Genomic DNA, 6,668 nt, shown 5'->3' with positions numbered 1-6,668 from the left:
GTTTTACCACAAAATCTAAATCATTCCTCAGACATTCTTCCAGAACAGTGAAAAGTTCACTCAGGCCACTGAGTGCTTTATGGATGTGGCCCATTATAGCCTTTCAGAGATCCATCTATAAAGCACATTTTCTTTCAATAAGTAAATGCCTGAAGAAAAACCTTCCAATGGCTCGAACCTTCCAGTTGCTCAACCAACCGCTGATTTCAGTCCTTGAGTGTTCAAGTAGTTTTTCAAGCTCAGAAAAATCAACTCTGCATCTGATCCTGTTTGGAAGACGTCCTTGTGCTCCACTGCGTCTATAATAAACCCATTATTCTGCGGTTCTTCGGTGGTTTTGTAACCTCAAGAACATTAGTCTCTTTTTGAAAAGTTTGCATCCTTTAGATGTGGAGGAGTGTATGTCTTTCAGCTGCCTCGACACGCAGGCTTTATTTTCCTTTCTCGAGGCAGCGGTTCCTCCGAGTTATGAGGGCCTCTTGGAGCCAGCCATGTTTTTCTTGTCAGCGGCTACTGTTTTCGTTCAAGGGTCTACATTCTCGCTGATCGAGCATTTGGACACACATGGCACTAAACTAAGCTTCTGTCTTCTACATTTGCAGCTCTCACACGTGCGCCCTGGAAGACGTGAGGAAACCATCAGCCGAGGAATGGGTCAAGTTTGCCTTTTATTAGGAAATGTCTTAAACGCTGGGTTTATGATGGGCCCGTTTTCACACTCACACTGCAAAGAGCAGACTGCCACACAGATGTTGGTGCTTTGTTGCAAATTACAGCCGGTTGACTGAGACATAGTGAGGCATTTGTGATGTTTTATGGGTGAAATCGCAGAGTAGCATATGCCGTCTCAATGGCTGTCCTTCATCAGAAAAAAAGCTTACAGTTAAAGCCCAACATATGTCTCGGCTTCAGAGGCACTTGACAAGATAATGAAAAACATGACAAAGTAGCAACATGGGTCAGCTCAGGAATAACAAGCACACCATTTTTATTTTGAAGAAAGGGAAAGTATAGGTCCCGCCATGGTTCTGAAGATATGTCAGAAAATAATAAAGAGAGGTACAGAAAAGTCCTTGTCTCAGGAGACAGGTAAAGGCAAAGATGGAGAAACATGACCCACAGGATGAATGGAAAGCATGGCATGTTTAGTATGTGGGTTTTATCTGTGTGATTACAGCAGTCTTTAAGATTATTACGTGTCACACTGTACAACATGATCCCGATAAAATCTTAACCGAATTCTGTAATAGACTCTGCAATAACGTTCTCCATGTCAGATTATATGATAAACACATCGCTGTCCAGTGAGTTTTGCTTAATCCTTGCTGTCCTTCTTTTGGTGGCTTTTGGATAACCGTCAAAGCAGTGCTCACACTCTAAAACGACTCTGAAACGACTCTAAAACGACTCTAAGACCACTCTTTGTTGTAGGTTATCTTTGGTAGCAATGGCACTAAATCAGCCGCCGGTGAGCACATTGCAACATATCACACATTTATGATGCATGATTTTTGACGACAGCAACATCGGGCCAAAAATCATATAGTGTGAAACACAAAATAATAACCAATAACATTTAGCTTCAGGTAAGTGTTGAGTTATTACTTGGAAACTGCAGTGAAAGCTGAGAGCCATTAACTGTCTACTGCCCATTTGAGGAACAAGTTGTTAAAACACAATAGCGTTCAAATGATAGTTCACTACCAAGAACAGGTTTTATGCCATCATTGATTAAAAATCACTTTTAGAAATGTGTTTTTATGGGTGCTCTGGATGGTTACAGATTTTAGCTTCCAATATACCTTCTACTTGGAATGTTATAAAATGTCTATTGTAGAGTTTTGTAGTAAATATGCTGTTTTAACTAGTAATACTTAGTGCATATTTTACAAATTGTGCATGTGCCTAGTAACAAATATGGAAAAATTACCAACAAGATTTACCTTCAGGTAAGTGTTATGTAAAATTATAGGTATTTCGGGACATTTCTCATCATTAATTACCTGTTTTTCAGAAATACTCTTATGTTTCTTTAACGTTATGAACGTTAGTATACATGGTATTTTCACATTAGTTACTATGTACATACATATTCTGCTTCCAAATGATGGCTTGTTCAAGTACTATGGTATTTACAGTAATTATTGCATTGTGATAAAAGTTCAGCTGTAAAAACCTGGAAGTTTCACACGAGTTACTATGTGCTTTAAAATACAAGGTGTCCCAAAAGTCTCCAAGCAGAGGGGAAATTAACACTTAAGCAAAATGTCTTCCAAAATTTTTCATATTTAGGTTATATTATATATAATTTTTCAGATAGCCTTTAAGAATGCCTTCTGGTTTTGAAGCTGTCATGAAGTTGAAATGGACTTTAACAGGAAACATGGCAATCACCCCACACACGACACTGTTGCCAAACTTATTACCAAATTCAAAAAGACAGGAAGTGTTGCGGACCAACCGAGAAGTGAACGTCCAGGAATATCCACCGACGAAGGCGCAATCAACGCGGTGCTATCATACATATTGCCCTATGTATGGAGACTTTTGGGACACCCTGTAGAATATGGACAATACAAGACATCTTATAATTACTGTATACTTATTTATTAAACCTTGAATATGAACTGTACTGCAAAATAAATACAGTAGAATGAATACAAAAAAGTGCTACCAATGTTTTTATACAACATTATAATATAAAGAAATTTCCCCAGTCTTGTACACTCTAATGAACTCCACTCATCTTTCACTGGATATACTTTACACTGGTAACTGGATTTTTTTTTTTCTCTCCACAAATCTTATTCTAGCCATAGAATGTTCACTTTGCCTTTTTGACAGATTGAAACTCTAAATGCGAAATGCTGTAAAAGAAACTCAGGCTGCACCATACAATTCCAGGAACTATTGGCTTGTTATTCATTTATTCTTCCAAAAGTATATTATTCAGTAACTACTATGAATGATTCATTCATTGTTATTCAGTTAAAATAACTGTTAGTTAAAATTATTGGCAAGGTCTGTAGTTACAAGTGTGAGGAATGTGTAGTTTGGTTCCACTGATGGGCTCTGTTGGATTTCTCTCTGATTTTTTTTTTTTCCTGATTGCAACTTCTTGGCTTAACATGACAAACCTCTGATATGCCCAGTTAAATGCTCAAATATGGATGGAAGTAAAATATTGATTATAAACATGGTAATTGATGTGAAATGGGCATGACAGTTTTACAAGAGGGATAATTTTGTCGATTTTTTTTAGAATAAGATAAAGAGCAACCCATCACATCCTACCTCAAATTGAGTCCTGCAGTAATTGTAGTACATTCTTCCGCCGCATTTCTGCAACATAATTACAACTCTTTAAGCACCAGCAGAGAGATTTATAGCTTTGAAAACACTATCTAGATCTCTTTTGATTTCTCTTTTGAAATCTAGATTTCTTCTGTACTTTTGCATGGGAGATCATTCAGTGCAGTGATAGTTATTGGCAGGATGTGCTTCTGTTTAGGAGTGGGTGTGGAGGTATCTGGACAGTTACACTATATTATAACAGATGGATCCAGAGAAGGAAAAATGCTACAGGTCCCTTGATGATCCTGCAGAGAGAGAAGGGCAGAGAACTGGACATTTCTGACATGTGGTGAACTCAACGTGCCCTCCTGGAGCATGCTATAATAAACCGGGGAATTCTCAGGCCCAAAGCTGCGAGCACTGCAAACACTGTTTCTTTTAGTGTTTGGCCATGTTATGACTCGTGCAATGGTACTATTTTCCTTTTCTTGACATTTTTGACTGAAGAGTGGAAAGCATAACATTAAAGCAAATCACTGGCTGTTTCAAAGACATAAATTGAGAAGTATTGACTGTTCGGTCACTGATCTGTGCAGTGCTGATGTATTCACAGGCCCCAGGATGCACAGAGCAAGGAGAGTGGTGAGGAATGCTGCATACCTAAAGGTGTTGTTAAGACTTAATGGCATGGTGCGTTGCTTTGTACAAACACACATTCAGGAACATGGAACAGTGACATGACAGCTGGTCATGATACTGAATAAGAGAACTAAAACAATTCTACTATAGGAACTACTGTTACTATTATAAAACCATTAGGGAGCCTTATAGCATAAGTTCTTATAGTAGGCATAAAACTATTACACACACATACACACACACATCACAGTCATAAGAAGGCAGTCCAGCAGAACCATTCCTGCTTTCGATTTTTTTTTAAATCAAGTCTGCAATCATGTCTCTTCTAAATAGCAATCATGAAAAACAGAAAAGCTGTGTGTTCCATTAGTTAGCTCCTTCATTCAAATCACACAAATCTTACAGTTCTGTCTTTGCTCCTTCATGTATTTTGTACTTTGTTTGCTTAGTTTACTTCTAACTTTTCCTCCAAAGGCATAAAAAAATCCAAAAAATGAATTATTGACAAAGTAAACCACCTCATTTATGTTTATTACACCCAAGACTGTATTTCACTTGTGCCTTCTCAATCAATACTAATGATGTGTTACAGATGTGTCAATAAAGTGAGCTTAAATAAATGACCCACATTGGACACTAACTCTAGGGGGCGTTTCACTCTGTGTAACCACTTGACATGACTGTCACTAATATACTGCATGAATCTACAGTAAGGGCTAGAAACAAATCAGCCCCAGTCTCTAATTTATACATGTATTTTTTTTTCTTATGATTGCTGGTGGTGCTGAGTTCTTGGTTCCACATATGTAAAAACTTCAGACAATTTGTTAGCAGCAACTAAAATGTTGTGGATGGCAAAATTTCTACTGAAATAGCCAGCTTTGTCCTTCTAGTCCATTTATAGGCTAACCAGCTGGTCCTGCTTCAAAATATCTGGCCCATGACTTTAGAGTTAAAACAAAGATGAGCTGTTTCTTTGAATTTCATCTTAAAACTGTAAAAGAAATCATCAAACGAAATCTATATTCATTAGTACAAATGAATGAATCGAGTACAAAACTTTTAAAAAATATTTATGAAAGTAAAAGTAATGGTGGAATATAAGGAATAAGATACATAAACATTCACTCAAGAAGGTGGTAAGAAGTTTTGTAAAGACACAATAAGATGCTTGTTTACTGTGGTCTAAGTTTTTCTTTGTAAATCCAAGAAATATACCAATTTTAGGTCCATTCATTAACAAAACCTAACCTGGTGTGTTCAGTCATCCTGCTGAGCTCATAACTGGCGCCGTGTGCACTGACCTGTGCCATATGCTTTCCTTTTTTTTAAGCTGGAATGACACTCAGCAGTAAGACAAACACAGAGCGATGTGATGGATTTCCCCCTCTGACTCAGTGTTTCAACCTCCACATTTCTTCCAGTAGCCGGAGAACTCTAAAGGGAATGAATGTATCTGCTCCACTGAGAGTGAGGAAAGGAATGACCTCACTTCGGTCTGTAGACCTCACTGCTAATGGTGAGGTTCCCCGTCTCATACACAAATGGAAAGCACATTGCAACTGAATGATTAACCACATACTCCTGGAGAATTACTTTGCCTATTTTGGACAATCACAAAATGAGGTGTTTATGCCATGCAATTCCTTCTGAATACCCACATGATGAAGCTTTATAAATACACGTAAGTCCTTGATGTCATCAAATGCTCTCAAGGATGAGATTTGGGAATTTCATAATGGTTCTTAAGAAGTCACTTATTCTGAAGATCTTATTTCAGAGTCCATTAGGGGTCCAAGCACAAAGCTGAGCAGTTCCAGGTTAAGGGCTTTGTTCACTAGTGGCTCTCTGGCAGTCCTGGGATTTCAAGTTACAACCTTCCAGGCACCACTACAGAAAATAAATCTTTGCTTCAGATGCTTTGCCCATATCTCATGAAACATTTTCAGAAAGACTCAAAATCGTGAATGTTGCAATCTGATTAGCGATCATTGCTTTCTAAAAGGAAAGCAAACATTTGAACATCATCACAAAACAAAATTTTCAGAGCAAGATATCATCAGTGGCTTGGATAAAGCTCAAACCATCACGTCTTTAAAAGTTATTATACCACAGCACTGTCGATTGCTCAATTCTGCTCAATTCTGGTTGGTCAGAGGGGGTTGGTAATGTTCTAACACGTTATCTTTCTGTAGAAACAAGTTACACAGGGACTTGTATGATGGACACACTATGTAAACACATATGTATTAAAACCATATGTAATAGTTGATATGGTTAAGTTTTCTGTGAGATGTTTACTTAGCATTTTTGGAAGGAGTCTCCAGTGTCTTAATAGTCAGAGGTAAAGCTATAAGTCTTCTGACATGACAAAGTCTTCAGGATGGAAGGCTTTTCAGTTGCTTGGTAACATGACAAGCTATTATTAACTTCAAGACATACGTATATCTATAAACAGACACAAATGTACAATGTGTACTTCTTTAATAAAGAAAGAATGTTAGTGTTTATAGTAATTCAGTAATAGTAACTCTGCTTTTGGGCAAGCCGCATCACACCACCTTGTTGTAGATTATTTTCACAGCATGCCCCAAGTGTTTCATTCCTTATGTAGAGAATTTTGTTTACAACAGTTAGTGTTGAGTAAACTTGGTATAATATCAACAACTTCCTAGTAAACTTGGTATAATATCAACAACCTCCTGCTGTGAAAGTAGATGGTTCTTGGTCTTTTT

Source organism: Pangasianodon hypophthalmus, chromosome 24 (genome assembly GCF_027358585.1).
Source record: "Pangasianodon hypophthalmus isolate fPanHyp1 chromosome 24, fPanHyp1.pri, whole genome shotgun sequence".
NCBI classification, from domain to species: domain Eukaryota; kingdom Metazoa; phylum Chordata; class Actinopteri; order Siluriformes; family Pangasiidae; genus Pangasianodon; species Pangasianodon hypophthalmus.
The sequence above is the reverse complement of the archived record's forward strand: the minus strand, read 5'-3'. Positions refer to the sequence as shown.